The sequence below is a fragment of the Protopterus annectens genome, chromosome 7.part0, assembly GCF_019279795.1.
Source record: "Protopterus annectens isolate FY-2018-M chromosome 7.part0, PAN1.0, whole genome shotgun sequence".
Taxonomy (NCBI): domain Eukaryota; kingdom Metazoa; phylum Chordata; order Ceratodontiformes; family Protopteridae; genus Protopterus; species Protopterus annectens.
In genome coordinates this window covers 1308372782-1308388935 of record NC_056739.1, presented here as the reverse complement: position 1 = coordinate 1308388935, position 16154 = coordinate 1308372782, and the positions used below count along the sequence as shown (strand labels likewise).

Below are 16154 nucleotides of genomic sequence, written 5' to 3'. Positions count from 1 at the left end.
TATGAGGCCCTTTTGGAGGATGCTTGTGTCAGCTGGAAGGGTCGATTATGGCGCCCAGTTTGCAGTCATCTGCGAACTTGGTCAGCCACAGTCCTTCCGTGTTGGCCTGTACCTCCGAGAAATATATACCAAACAAGAGAGGTCCCAGGACTGAGCCTTGTGGGATGCCACTTGTAACTGGTTTGGAGTCTGACATGGCTCCAGCAATTCTAATCATGTGGGTTCTGTCCTTGAGCCAGTTTGCAACCCATCTAGTGACATAGGGGTTTATATTTAAGCTGGTGAGCTTATCTATAATGCCCGAGTGGGGTATTGTATCGAAGGCTTTTGCAAGGTCCAGGTAGGCTGTGTGGACCACTTTCCCCTCGTCAGTGGCCTTGATGACTGTTTCAAAGAAATCAACCAGGTTTAAGAGGCAGGATCTGCCCTTAACAAAGCCAAACTGGGTAGGATCCAGTGTCTGTAGGTCCCCAATATCTTTATTTATGAGGTCCATGATGATCCTTTCCATAGCTTTGCAGACCAAGCTAGTCAGGCTTATGGGGCAATAGTTTCCAGGATCCGTTGAGGCACCACCTTTGTAGAGAGGGACCACTGTTGCTGTACGCCACTCTTTGGGTACATATCCTGTAGTAAGGCTAAGATTGAACAGTAGTTTTATGTTTGGGTTTAGCTCTTCTTGGAGTTCATGTAGGACGCAGCCCGGGACACCATCTGGTCCCATTGATGCTGTGTTTTTTGCTTTGGAGAGGGCGGCTCTTACCTGAGCATCTGAGATGTCAGGGGGGGCAGCACTCTGCTGGGATAGATATTTGCCCTTATGGTGGAGAGGGGGGGGAGATGTTTGCGCTGAACCTGTCAGCTAGGATGTTGGCAATGTCTGTGGGTTCGGTGTATTTTTTGTCATTTTGGACTAATTCTGAGCATATCTGGGAATTCCCACCCAGGTTCCTAACATAACTAAAGAAAGCCTTGTGATTATCCTTAGTGTCCTGTGCAATTTTTCTCTCAAAGCTGGCCTTAGACGATTTTATGAGTGCCCGTAGTTTTTTGCTAATACTGATCAGAGATGCCTTCCCTTTTTGGGATTTTGCTCTGTCATGTAGTAGCTTCCGCCTTCTATTGTATAGTTTGTTTATGGCTGGGGTCCACCAGACAGGACGTCTGCCTTTGGAGGATTGGGTCTTGGTTTTATTTGGGATTGCATGATCCATGCATTCCTGAAGGTGTTCATAGAATGCGTTTATAAAGGATTCTGCTGTCTGGGCCGTATTTTCCACAGGCCCGGGGGCTGTAAAGGATTCCACCTCGGTTTTGAGGAGTGTGAAATTTTCTTTAGAGAAGTTTTTCACTGTGGTTTTCTGGGCAGGGGGTGGGTCGGGATGTGAATATCCAGTGAGATTAGTTTATGGTCTGATCTTACCAGTGAGGGATACACTTCTGGTCTGGAGCATAGAGTCGCCATGTTGGTGATGATCAGGTCCAGTATGTTTTCCCCTCTTGTGGGAGTGGTAACAAGTTGTTCCATAGCATTTGAGTTTATAAATTCTAGGAACCTTTGGGGCTAGGGTGTTAGAGCTAGAGTAATGCTCCCAGTCTATGTTTGGGTAGTTGAAGTCGCCTAATATAATGGTGTTTGGAGAGACCTTCATACTTTCCAGTGTTCTCAGGAAGGCCGAGTGGGGTTCCTGGGTTTGGGAGGGTGGACTGTAGCAGGCTATAAACTGGAAGGCAGTTTTACCCACTGTTAGTTGCACATGGATAGTCTCTGATGCTTTGTGCTGTGCCACCAACTTGGAGGTGTGAGTATCTTTGACGAATATTGATATTCCCCCTCCTTTTGTGGTTCGGTCCAAGTTTTGGGGCCGAAAAGCATGGTATGAGGTATAACCTGGTAGTGCTGGGGTGCTCTTGGGAGCCTTGAACCAGGTTTCTGTTACTGCACAGATATCGATGTTCTCCATGCTAAGGAGAGTTTCGAGTGCATGCATCTTGAGGTTTAGACTTCTGGCGTTGAGTAGCATTACTCTTAGTTTCTTATCCCTTGTGATACCTATGGAGGTGGGTTTGTCTTTTGAGCCTTGCCTAAAAAAGGCACTATGGGGGTAGCAAGAGCCTTTGCCAATATCCAAAAGCCCAAGCCATCCCTAGCGAAGCATCGTGGCTTGTTGAGCATGTCATCCCAGGCTGACAGGCATTGGATCCCCTTTGAATGACACCAATACTTAAGCCAATTGTTGAAATTGATCATCTTGTCTTCATATTGTGGCATCATTCTTGGTGAGGGTAAGATGCTACTCAAGGTCAGGGTCATACCGGCATGGGCTACATGCTCAGAGAGCTCCTCTATGTCTCTTTTCATGTAGTCCAGGGAGGTATGTCTCAGGTCATTCACACCAGCATGGACAATGACTGAGTCATATTTGTACTTGCCTTGGAGTGACCTGAGTGCTTGTATTATGTGGCGGATCCTAGCGCCCAACAGGCAGCTCACCGTGACCTTCTCCTTGTTCAGCCTGGTGAGCAGGACGTCAGTGTGCCTGACAATAGAGTCACCTATTACAAGTGTATCAGGTGTGTTGTTTAGCCTTAAGGGCTATGACTGTTCGGCACACTGGCTTTGTGAGCTATGTGTTGCACGTGTTTTGTTTTGGGGTAGCGGTTGCTTGGGTGTCTGCTTTGGAGGTATCTGCTGCTTAGGCAGATTTTTATTTAGAGCCTCCGAGTATGTTTTTGTGTGTTTATGTGTTTGGTTTGCTATCATTGTAGGTCTATGTGAGACTGGAATTGTAGTGAGTGTGGTTTCCTTCTCCTCCTGACTGGTTACGCCAGTACTGAGTTGAGAGAGCTTAGCCTTCAGTTTGGCTATATGGTTGCATCTCTCACATGTGTTGGAATTTGTTGGGAGGAGGAGAGTGTTCTCTGTGTACGTGAGGCAGTTGTAACATTGCCTCAAGATTCCCAGATTCACCAGCTGGACCGGAGAGGAGATTGACAACTGACCTTTGGACATGCTAGAATAGTATTGGGAATTCCTTTATAATTGAAAAAAGGGCCAATGGGGAACAAGGTACTCAAGGGGAGTTTGTGAGGGTGTAGTGCTTTTAATTTTTTAGTGCTGACTTATATAATTGCTTTAGTGAGCAAGTGCCAGGTAACTTAAATGCAATGTGTTACAGGTAACTTAAATGCAAAAACAACAAACAGTAACTTTCTTTCAAGTGAAACAAGGAAATAAACACAGTAAGCAATGCAGATATCACTAGGGATCCACAGAAGCACTGAAAAGCCGTGTTTTAGGTGAAATTAGCGTTTCAGGGAAATAACAAGCAAACAAACAACAAGCATGCAAACAAAGCTAGATTCAGCAGGCCTGGATCTAGTCTATACTACAGCAAACAAGGTGTACCAATTTCAGTAAGAAACAGTTCAAATATGCAGGCACTATAAGCCTTTAACCAGAAATTCCCAGCTCAGAAGGGCAAAGTCCAGCCTCTCCTCCCAAAAGAGTGCAGACCACGTACCCTCTTAATGTAAAATAACTGGCCTGAAGCCCAAGTGCTTAAACCAGAATTAATACACTTTTAGAATAACAGACACTGAGCCCTCAATCAGCAGTTCCCAACTTAGAAGGATGTAAGCTACCTGTTCTGCCACTACAGTGCAGACCACAAACCTTCTTAATGTAAAACAACTGGTCTGAAGCCCAAGTGCTTAAACTAAAAGGCTTAGAATGAGTTACACCAAGCAGTAAAAAATACAATTCAGTACTTTTAAGATGACGCAAAAGCAAAATAAAGTAGGAAGAAACACAAATACAGTAAAAGCAGATTTTTTTTTTTTTTTTTAGTGGAACACCCACACATTCAAGGACCAATGGCATCTGTAGCTTATCTGAACAATCCTGTATCAGTTTATGATTGACTGTACAAAGAGATTTATTTTGATTTATATTTCATTTTTTACCACTATTTTTCAATTTTTGTATGAAGAAAGGAATACCTAGTAGAGAACATGATTTACTTTGATTTATATTTTGTTTTACCTCTATCTTTTACTGTTTGTTGTGAGAAAGGGATAGGTTTCAGACAGGCAAACTCCATCCATCCCACAAGAGGCTAAGTCAGCTATAAATTCACATAGAATGCATAGAGGACAATCCAGAGCATATCTAAACAATCCTATATTGATGTGTAATTGGCTGTGCAGTTGCATGGTAGGAGAAGCTTTATTTTGATTTATATTTTATTTTTTAGCACTGTTTTTTACAGTTTGTATGAAGAAAAGGATAACATATAGAAAATGTTTTACCTCTAATTTTTACTGTTTGTTGTTAGAAAGGGATAGGTTTCAGACAGGCAAACTCCATCCATCCCACAAGGGGCTAAGTCAGATATAAATTCACATAGAATGCAGAGACGATAACTCAGAGCTTATCTAAACAATCCAGTGTTGGCTTGTGATTGACTGTGCAGTTGCCTAGCAAGAGAAGCTTTATTTTGATTTATATTTTATTTTTTTATCACTGTTTTTCATTGTTCATATGAAAAGAGGATAACATATAGAAAAATGTTGTTTTACCTTTAATTTTTATTGATTGTTGTTAGAAAGGGATACATTTCAGACAGGCAAACTCTAGCCATCCCAAGGGTCATTGTCAGCTATAAATAAACAACTGCAGAGAGGACACTCCGGAGGATATCTGAAACAATGTTGTGTTGGTTTGCAATTTATTGATCTTTACTGGTAAAAGATGTGCAACTGTGAGTGATAGTGAGCAGAGGCTACTGTGTGCATTTGCACGTAATGAAAATGAATTCCAGCTTCTGTGCAACTTTCACAACTGGTACAGTCACAGCAATTAATTTATTCTACTTAATTTAATATTTAGTTGTATATTGTTTGTGTGATTTTTCTCATAGAAACCAATTTAAAATCTCTTTGAGTTCTGTGGTAATTGATTTTAATTATCCTTTTCTTTCAAAATTATTTATTCATTTTTAGCTGAAAGTGGATTCTTTAAATGAGTATGCCTTTAATTATTTGCTGAAAAACAAGTTTCCTTGTACAATGTACTAAATGCTATGTATATTTAAAGGCAACACCTGATAACAACGGTGATCTGTGTTCCTCATGTCAAAAGATGGATGATTTGCTTACCATTATTAGTAGAAAATATAGACTTACTTATGACAATTGCACTTGTGCAATTGACACTGCTTGGAGAACTGTTGTTACATATATTAATGACTGAACTAATGAGATGAATAATGTTAGGCAAAGAGCAAATAGAATGCATTTAGGAAACAAATTGTCTATTGTCAGTAATCATCAATGAACCCATACTGAACAAGATAATAGCACTGACAACTTTGGAGTTCCGGCTACAAAGTATTAAGCAATCTGAGGATTCAGAGCATGTAGAAAAAATAAGAACGAATGAAGTCCACAACAAATAACAAGGAAGAAAAAGAAACTGATTAATGTCTATAAAGCAAAAAAATACATACTAAAAAGGGCAGTGCTTTGTTATGTAACACACAGGGAATGATAACATTTTTCTACAAGAAAACTTTCAGTCTACAGAAAAAGGCATAATTTTTTTCCAAAAGATAATGCAGAAAAAAGAGGCAGGGGGCAGGAGAAAAAGAAAGGATCAAAATTGAACATTGAATGACTGAAGAAAATTACTGTAAGAAAAAAGAGAGAAAGACAGAAGCTGACAACATGGCTCAGGCTGCGGATGTACAAAGCCAGCTGGATGAGAACTGTATGCTTACGAATTTACTAAGCAATGAAAACAGTGAGATTAATAAGAATAATCATGATATAGATCATTCCTTTGTAACAACTGATTACTCAATTGGAAGACGAAGACTCTTTAGATATGATCAGAGAAGATATTCTTGTAACTGGAGATTCAGTTATTAGAGTGTTATTAGGTACTTACCTTTGCAGAAAAGATAATGAACATCGAATGGTGTTTTGCTTGCCTGGAGCAAAAATAGAAGATTTGAAAAAAGGTATTACAATACCTTAATGTTAGGAAGTATGGATCTGTTTTTATTCATGTTGGTAGAAATGATCTCCTCCATGAGGAATGTCTGACTGTTAGTAGGGAACTTACAGCTGTCTTTTTTTTTTCAAATAACTTTTTATTGATTTTTACAGATACCAAGACCATTACAATAATTTCCACGAGTAGGTAAAATAGCATTGTATACAAAGGCATGTATGGAAACAAGAATGAAATTACCTAAACATATATAAAAACTAAGTTATATACAATATTTACAAAATTTACAAATGTGCTACCATGCAATTAGAATAGGGTAAGAGAGAAGAAATGATTCTATGAGAAACACGAGTGGACCTCCATTTAACCCAGGGAGAGGAGACTATAAAATATCTCAGAATCTAGGCCTCCAACCTAGTTAATCACTTAAAATTTGGTCAAGTAGGAGTTTCCAGAATTCTTGGTAGTAAGCTTTTTTCTTGAGCCCTTTTATGATAAGGTTTTGCATGGAAATGTATTTAAATGCCATCTCTTTGAACCCCTTCCAACAAAGTTCAGTACAATCTAACCAGTTTTTAGTGATGTATAATTTGATAAGAGAGCAGAGTGTAATTAATACATGATGTTTTAGTTTAGGTAACTTAAGGATGGGGATGTGTAGTATGGCTGTTTCCCAGGAGAGAGTAGATTTGTGAAATCCCATTTTTCCTAGGTGTAAAACTGCGGTGGTGGTGCTGCAGTAGCATTGTCACCTCACAGTTAGACATTGCCCGTTCGATTCTCAGTTAGAACGTCTTCTGTGTGGTGACATGCGTAAATGGGCGTTCCTTCGTTGAAGGTTGTGCGTTAGGCCCGGCAAGCCAGTACGTCAAAATCCACAGCCAATAATTAGTGGACCAGAGTTCTGCTGTGGCTACCTCTAACTGGGAAAAGCCGAAAGAAACAAACAAACTTTTAAAGAGCACCATAGTTTGTGGGTATGTTTACAGAACCATAATACATGTAAAAGGTCAGCCTTTGAAAAAGAACAACACATGCAAGAAGGAGAAATATTGGGATCAAATATGTTGAGAACAGAAGGTGTAAAATAGGAGTTATTATTGATGATTAATTGTGTATAAATGAGTTTCTTAAAGGAGGATAGTTCTATGGTGTTTCTGATTGCAGTTAACTTTTGTTCCTCTGTGAATTTGGTATCCTGTTTATCCCAATATTTGGAAAAAAGGAAAGCCGAGTTATATTTTATAGAGTTGATGAGGTTGTAGGATCTGGAGAGCATTTTCTCTGAACTCGAGAGATTAGTTATAATTTCACATAATCTGTTAACGTCTTGGTAGTTGGTGAGTAGATTGCTGAATTGTGATGATATTAATTCTTTGAGTTGTCAAAGGATAACTGTGCATTTGTTATTGACTTTGAGAATTAGACGTAAATCAGGGAGACTTTTGTTCCTAAATTTGAAAAGATCCCATACCGAATAATCCTTGATGAGGGGGAAGTCAGTGAGGTTGACAGTTTTGTTGTTGATTCTAATGTTTGGATTTAGATGGAGAGGTTGGAGGAGAGGAAGGGTTTTATCTAGATTAATGGATCTTATCAGATTTTGGAATAATGTAATCTTGTGTTTCAGAGTATTACTTATTTTAGAAGTACTAATAGCTGCAGGGAAAAGAAACGGGAGAGCTTTTGGGTTAAAGTTGTTGATGACTACATGTTAGTGCCAGATTTTAACCCAGGAGGGGGATGTGTTATTATCTTCCCGGTTAAAGTTTGATATAGTGACAATTCTATTAGCAAATATAATCATGTAATACAGTTGGAGATCTGGTAGACTGATACCTCCTTTTACCTTGGGGTAAGTTAAATTTGAGTAGGATATCCTGAATGATTTAGGAAACCAGATAAATCTGGTTAATTCTTTGTTCATTCTAGAAAAGAGACTGTTTGGAATAATAAGGTTTGATGCATTAAATTGGTAATAAAAGTCTGGGCAGAACATTCATTTTCACTATCGCAGCTTTGGATAACAGAGTAAGATTCATGTGCTGCCATCTGTAGAGGTCTTGTAATATTTTGGACCATGCTCTATGGAGGTTATTCTGAATCATGGAAGCTTGATTGTGCTCAAAGCAAATTCCTAGATAATTAAGGTGATAGGTTGTTTGGAAAGGAGAGTCTGGGAAATAATTGATTTTGTGGCTTGAAGGGTTGATTGGAAAAATATGTGACTTCTTTTGGTTGTACTTTATAATCTGAAACCTTAGAAAAGTTATTAATAGCATTTGTGATTTTTCCCAGGTCAGTGTTGGGATATTGAAAGTATAAATTAAGGTCGTCAGCGAAGGCAGATAACATTATTTTAGTATTTAGTACTTTGGGTATTGAGTAGTATATGTTTTGTGAAACATATAGGAAAAAAGGTTCAATGAAGATGTTAAAGAGGAAGGGAGACAATGGGCAGCCTTGTCTTGTTCCGTTTGTAATCCTAATTGTGTTAGACATCCTTTTATCCACATAGATATAGGTGGAGGAATTATTGTATAGTAATTTTACTGTGTCTGAAAAATCTTTGGGTATGTTGAAATGAGAGATAGTTAGGAACAAAAAATCCCAATTTACACTGTCAAATGCCTTGCAGGCATCTAGTGTTAAAGCATAAATCGGGTTCTTGTCTTTTTTTTGTAATTTGCATTAGGGAGTCTAGTGTTAGGGTGTTATCCCAGGTCTGCCTGTTACACACAAAACCTGCCTGATCTGCTGATATTAAATAAGGCATAACCTTTTGTTGGCCAGGATAGAGGAGAACATTTTTATATCTACATTATTAGGGAAATGGGCCTGTAGTTATGGGCATTAGTTTTACCGTGTTTGTTTTTTAAGATCAGAATTGTTTTCAAATTATTCCAATGCAGGACAGTTATCCCATTGTTTTTAATGAAGTTAAACATTTTAGAAGAATAGAAGAAATTCTTCGGCTGAAAGTTTTATAGAAATTAATAGTGAAACCATCAGGACCAGGAGATTTGCAAAGTTTAAGATTGCTAATGACATCCAGAATCTCTTGATATTTGAGAGGTGCCGAAAGGAGAGTTCTTTGATTATCATTCAGGGACGGGAAGGTAATAGCATTCAGATAGTTCTTCATATGAGAATTTAGAGGGTTTTCTCCATTTCTGCCATAAATATACAAGTATAGGATGTAGATCAACTCTATGATTTCTGAGACTGATTTATAAAATTTATTTTGGTAATGTAAGATGGAGATTCTCAAAGAACCACATTTATTGTTAATTATTCTCGCTAGTGTCTTAGATGGAATTGGCGCCCATTCAGAGTAGGTAGCTATGAGGTTTTGTTCTTGGAGGGAATAATTTTGTTGATGGAGTTCTAGTAATTCTCGTTGAGTGTTCTTAATCGATATTTCTATCTCAGGGTCTGGATTTAACTTATGTTTCTTTTCTAGGTTAGTTAGGTTTGAAATCAGTTTAACTTCCTTCTCCTTGTTAACCTTTTTGTAATATGAAGCCTTTTGGATCAAGGTCCCTCTTAGTTTTGCTTTGCAAGCCGCCCATTGGATGTCTATGGGGTATTTGAGACAACTCAAGGTTGGTGTCAAGGTCTGCTAAAGTGTCATTAATTTCCTGGATTATGACTTTGTTAAAGAGTAAATTATTGTTTAACGTCCAGTTACCATAGATGGGTTTCAAAGGCATTCTATTTGTGAAGGTTAGATTGAGAGAGATTCTGACATGATCTGATAGGAATCTGGGTTCTGAATGAAAGTTTAATCCAAGATTCGTTAAGGATTTTGAGATTAGGAAAAAATCCAGGCACGACCAGGTGTAGCATTTCGAGTAGTATGTATAAATGTTGTCTTTAGTTAAATTTCTACTAAATGAGATTGGATCTATAAGGTTCAAATCAGACATTAGTTCTCCCAGAACTAATGAGGCTTGGAAATTGTACAAGGTCAAATTACTTGTGTGATCTAAGGCTGGGTCTATGACTTCATTCCAGTCTCCACCTAGTAGATACTGGTGATTTTGGAATGTACAAAGAATGTTATAGATCTCCATAATGAAATCTTGTTGTTGCGTACAGGGACCATATAAATTTAAGGAAAGAACTGGTTTGTCAGAGTAGGGGTTTATGAATGTGAAAAGGCACCATCTTCCATTTTTCTCAGATTTAGATTCTGTGATCACCCTTGGAATTCATTTTTGATTATAATGGCCACCCGCTTTGAGCTCGAGCTGCCACCCGCTGTTATAATAGATCTTATCCATTTTCTGTTAACGTCCTTCTCCCAGTCCTCTTTGAGCATATGTCTTTCTTGCAAAAAACAGATATTAGCCTGAAATTTAAACATAAGGTGCATTAGCAAGTTTTTTTTAGCTTTATTTTGAAGTCCCCTTATGTTTCAAGAATCTAGTGTCCACCCCATGGTCAGTGATATAGAGGGATTGAATGGTTAAGGGCTTTATTGTCCAATTTTGTCAAGAAATGTCCCATTACAGCATATAGGTGAAGAGTTAAAATAAAAGTATGAAAAACGTTGGTTACGGAGGTCCACATCGTACTCTGATCTATTATGTTTAGAATTACAACTATTAAGGTAGAACAGTACTCCTTCAGCCAAAACCTGGTGCATAACCACCCAAACCCCACTGATGAAGGAGTAAAACAACTTAGACAAGTTTGATAAAACAGTTTAAGTAACATTTGTGTCAGTGCAGGTAAACAATTCACATTTAACCTTTTGAGAAAACCCATTAATAAGAACAAAAACACTTAAACATATGTACAAAGGTATACTCATCCATAGACTGGTCATCTTAAAACCCTACTTCCAAAAGACCACGAGCATCCTCTAAATGGGTAAGGTTAAGAGGTATAAGGAAAAGCCTCAGTGGCATTTTATTATTCTAAAAATAACTGAATAACATATACAAGTTGAATAAAACTCGCTGGCTAATGAGAAAAGCAACACACCAGGTAGTAACCATCATGCAAGTTAACTATGAGTATGGTATAATATTGAGAAACAACAAATGGCTGAGCCCTAAAAAAGGGTAATGTATATCAAAGAGTTCAGTAATTATTTATATGCGTTTAGCAGTGCATAAATAACAAGCAAGGAATATAATAAAGAATTGCAAGTCACAGAAAAAATGGAAAGGTAGGAGAAGAGAGAAGAAAAGACAAAAAAAATAACAGAAGGCCAATTATAATTGTATGTGATGCCCAGAAGTATCTTGACTGGCTTCTGTATATAATATATAGTGGGCATTGAATAGGACAGGTAATTGAACCAGTCTTGCAAGATAATAACTATTATGATAATTAATATGGCTATAGAAGAGCTAAATATAGAAAGGAAAAGATTTTATGGAGATAGGTCCAGGTAACAACCCTAAAAATAATCTTCTAAGCTTTAAACAATTAGGATTACTAGGTTGAGTTGCTTATGGAGGTCATTATGAAGGAGAAACAAAGCAAGTATATGTTTCAGGGTTATTATTCACTCTACACCAGTCACAGATAACTATTAGCTAAGGCAAACAATAAAAAGTCCAGGTGAGACTGTGATAAAAATGCAGATATCTGATGCCGAGATGGCTTGATATTGAAGTTTTGCCTCATATAGCCTTACAAACGCTGACCAGAACCAGTTGGGTGATTGGGAGGGTAGAGTCAGCAAGGAAGCATGCATTTGGCTGGAAAGGGCACTATTTTTCGCATTCAGGAGCAGCTAGTAGAATAGAAGTTGAGAGCCTACCTGCCATGCCGTCCAAGCCTCACAGCAAAAGACCTCCAGTACTTAGAGGTGTCAAGCAGTTATCACAATGGACAGCGTGAGGCAAGGATATCTTGGATGCATATACTATAAAGGTTCTGTCTGCTGATTGTTGCCTCAAAACTAATTCGTAGGACTGTTGCTGATAATTCCGGTGGGGGTGCCTATGTGCTGATACATCAGGAAGTTGCAATGATATTGGGTCCCCATACACAATAAGTTGGAACCAATTTGGTTCCTAGCTTTTTCTCTTTTAACCAGAAGTAATCGAGTGATTCTGGACTTTGAGGGGTGCTAAAATACAACACAGATCTACCAAAGCATATATAGGAAAGAAGATTACATTTTCCGGTGAGTGAAAAACCAAAGCTTGACCTTCATTAATGGATCGCTATGCTATACAAGATATTACAGTTCTGGTGACTTTCTGAAGGCTTTAAAGAAAGCATCTTTTGCCTCTTTAGGTGAACTGACAGCATATCTGGTTCCATTGCTGTAAAAAATTAAAGTGCTCAGGTATCGCATTTGGAACTTCATGCCCTTTCTAATTAGTTCAGCACAGAAAAGAGAGAGCGTTTGTCTGTTTTCCTTGATTGTAAGTGGAAGATCTTGTGAGAAGGTTAGCTTATGATTATTCCAAGTGAAGGATTTTTGTTTTTTGGCTGCTAAAAGTAATCTTTGAGTGTCTTGGAAGTTAAGAAGTTTGGTGTATACTTGACGTGGAGCTGCGGATTCTTGGCGCTTGTGAAGGGAGCAGTGGGCTCTTTCAATTGTTATATCCGATGTGATACCCTCCAAGCATAAAAACATCTCAAAGATCTGCTTGGTTATGCTTAGCAAGTCAGGATTTTCATATTTTTCAGGGAGCCCCCTAATCAAAATGCTGTTGCACTGGCTTCTTGCCTCGAGGTCAGTTAGCTTTTGCCGCAGATCATTTAGAGAAGTCATTTTGAAGTGAAGCGTTTGGATTTGAGATTCATTAGACTGGGTTTTGTGTTCAAGGGTGTCCACCCTGTTGGCAATTTGATTAATAGTGTTCCCAAATTTGGTAAGTTGCTCGGAGAACCCTTGAAAAGCCGATTGAATGGGTTGGAGAGCTTAAGTTCGTCCATGTGGAAGTTTGCCTCAGCTTTGACTTTAGCACTGGATTTGTTGGGTTCCGACATCTGCTTATTTACTTTCTGCCTCTTGGAAACTACCTCCTTCTCTGGAGTTGATAATGCTGAGAGTTTGGTTTTTGTAATTTGTGCCTCCATAGTGTCTAGTTCCTTTGCCATGATGATTAGTTCCTCCTTTGTATATTTGGTGCACTATGAATAGCTTCAGGCCCATAGGGTGCACATGGCTGGAACTGCTGGACAGGCTGAGAGCTAAATAAGCTGTTTTTGTTCTTGGAAGTGCTAGTTAATCCAATAGGCAAGGATTGTAATGTTGTGGTTGTTCTTCTTCTCTTCCGATTGTTCCTTCTGTAGAGCAAAAGTGAGGATTTTCCTTGAAATCTATAACTGAGGTAAGGAGCTCCATGGAGAGGGTGTACACTAGACGGCCACCATCTTGGAATCTCCAAACTTACAGCTGTCTTAGCATAGCTTGCACAGGTGTTAGGACATACTTTTCACAAATCACATTTAGAAAGGAAAGTCAAGTCCCTGTGAATGAAAAGATTTTTTCGATAAATACCTACGTTTCAAAAATGTACATTTTTAAAAAATGGAAATGTGTAGAGCATCCGAGCCTTATTTATGGTACATGTGATCAGACAGGATGGTGTGCATATGTCAAGATCAGGGAAGAGAATTTTTGTAGCAGATATTTTGCAACATTTGATAAACACAAAGCAAGATTTTTGCAAGGTCAAAAATTTAACAATTCACAGATATTTCATGTTTCTCTGATGGTTGTTGATGCTAGGAGCATTAATAATAATTTTTTTTTTATTGGAAGATTTGCTACATTCCCACAGAATTTATGTTGTTATTGTTTGTTGTTTAAAAGAACTATGACTGAAAAACAAGGTATAAACATTTTTACTCTAACAGACATTCTAACAAAAAAGTCAAATGGCAGTGTTATGACAGGGATTAAAGATTGTTATGAGACCTGTGATTATTACATGTTCAGTGATAACACCAATACTGTAGATTGTGTAACGGTGACAATAAAGACAACCTTGGAACATATAACAATTATTGGAGTGTATAGACCACCAAAATCAAGTACTGATGACCTAGAGGACTTCATCCATTTCCTGCATGAAACACAGGAGAGAAGAATAATAGTGGCTGGGGACTTAAATTTACCAGAAACATTATGGAATAATATTGATTCAACAATATTAGTAAGGAAATTATTTACAATGTATGTTCAACAACAACGATTTCTTCAGTCTGTAAAAAGCTGACCAGGAAATGAAACATACTAGACATTGGGCTGGATTCATTAATGCCTACAGTGAGTGTACACTAAGTGTACACAATTCTGAGTAAACAGACAAAACAAGCATAACTCCCACCTTCTTCCTCTGAATTTTAGTTTTTCTGCTGATTTTCTTGCAATCTTAAATATCGAGGGGGATTCATAAAGATTCTTACAATGTATAGACTACAACTACACTTAATCTAATCTTTCTGAGTGAATAGACAGCTCAGAAAATGTGGTAGGGATGTCTTTTTATACAGATTGTGTACACTTAGTGTACACTTAGTGTAGGTGTTCATGAATCCAGTTTTCTGTTTATGTTCCTAAAGAAATTATTGTTACTTCATGTCAAGTTTTTTTACCATTGATATACAGTGATCATGGGGTTATAGAGTTTAATTTGTTGCTTGATAATTCTGCTAAACTGAAATCAAAACCAATGCATAGAAGATTAATTTGAGATTATATGGATGCAAAACGGTCCCTATGTGAAACTAATTGGAGTGATACATTCAGTGAAACACTGCAGAAGGAATATAGAAGGTTTTGAAAGAGAAATTATATGCAAAAAAAATGTCTAACATCAGGATCTAGGCACACAACTTTAGGAGGATATATTTCCATAAGAACAACATACTTGATTAAGATAAGAGATGAAAAATATAAGAAATAGAAAAGAAGTCAAACTGCAACTTTGAAACTGAAATAAACAACTTGGACAGACACCTTAAACATAGTGTGAGACAAGCTCAAGAAAAAAAATGTAAGAAAATTTATATAAAGATATTGAGCATAACATTATAATAGGAAACAATTTTATAGATACATAAGATGTGGTAGGAGTAAAACAATACAGATTGATAAACTGTGTATAGATTCTAAAATTTATTCTCAAACACAACAAATTATAGATATATTTATAAAATGTAGTTAGGCTCCACAAAGGGGGTGATAAATGGTCCTAGTGACATCTAGGTAACCTCAGATACTGAAATCAAATTAGATTATATTGAAAAAGAACTACACAAACTGGATCCAAACAAAGCACAGGGAGGAGATGAAATTGGTAATAATCACCAGAGAACACTTTGGCATGAACTTTCAGTACCATTATATTTGTTATTTACTAGGTTGTATAAATATGGGGAAATTCCTCAAGATTGGAGACATGCATTTATTAAACCTGTATTAATGGGAAATGGGAGGAGGATCAACCCAGAGTTATACAGACCTCTAAGTCTATTTCATGTTGTGGAAAATAATGGAGAATGTTATAATAAATTATTGTCAGAATTGAAAAGGGTGGAACTTGAAACCACATATCAGTATGCAAATGCTGGGAATAGATTGATGGTACCATCTGTAGCATGATGTTCTATAATGATATAATAAAAGTTATGAATGAAAAATTGTGTTGTGATGTAATTTATATAGATTTAATGTCAACATTTGATAGGGTCATACACAAAACATTGATCAATAAATTAGAACAGCTAGGTATTAATGTACTCTTGATAAGATGGATAGCTACATGGCTTACAAATAGAAAATGACAAGTATCATACAACTGGACAGGTGAAATTTGAGGTTACAGTCAGGGCCATCTCCTAGACCCATACTTGTTTAGACTGTATATTTCTGATCTAGCTTTTTTATCTTGAAAATGTGCAAACTAATTGCATGTGTTACAGATAGGGCATGCCTACAAAATAACTTGACTAAATTGACCATTTGGGCTCAGGATAATAATATGCTGATAAATACATAAAAAATGGGCATATGAGATATGGCAGACATAAACTGAAAGGTGAATATTTAATACAGCAAACAGTGATTGAAACTATAGATTAATTTAAGGACCTGGGTATATGGGTAGATCCAACTCTTAGTTTTTCTAATTTTAATGATAGTTATAGAACTATA

General features: G+C 37.5%; 1 protein-coding gene across 2 annotated transcripts in view; it reads left to right on the top strand.

The window, feature by feature from the left end:
• The window catches only part of CCHR7.PART0H3orf18 (chromosome chr7.part0 C3orf18 homolog), a 491892-nt gene that overhangs the window by 195360 nt on the left and 280378 nt on the right, over positions 1-16154 (top strand). The window lies entirely within an intron of this gene.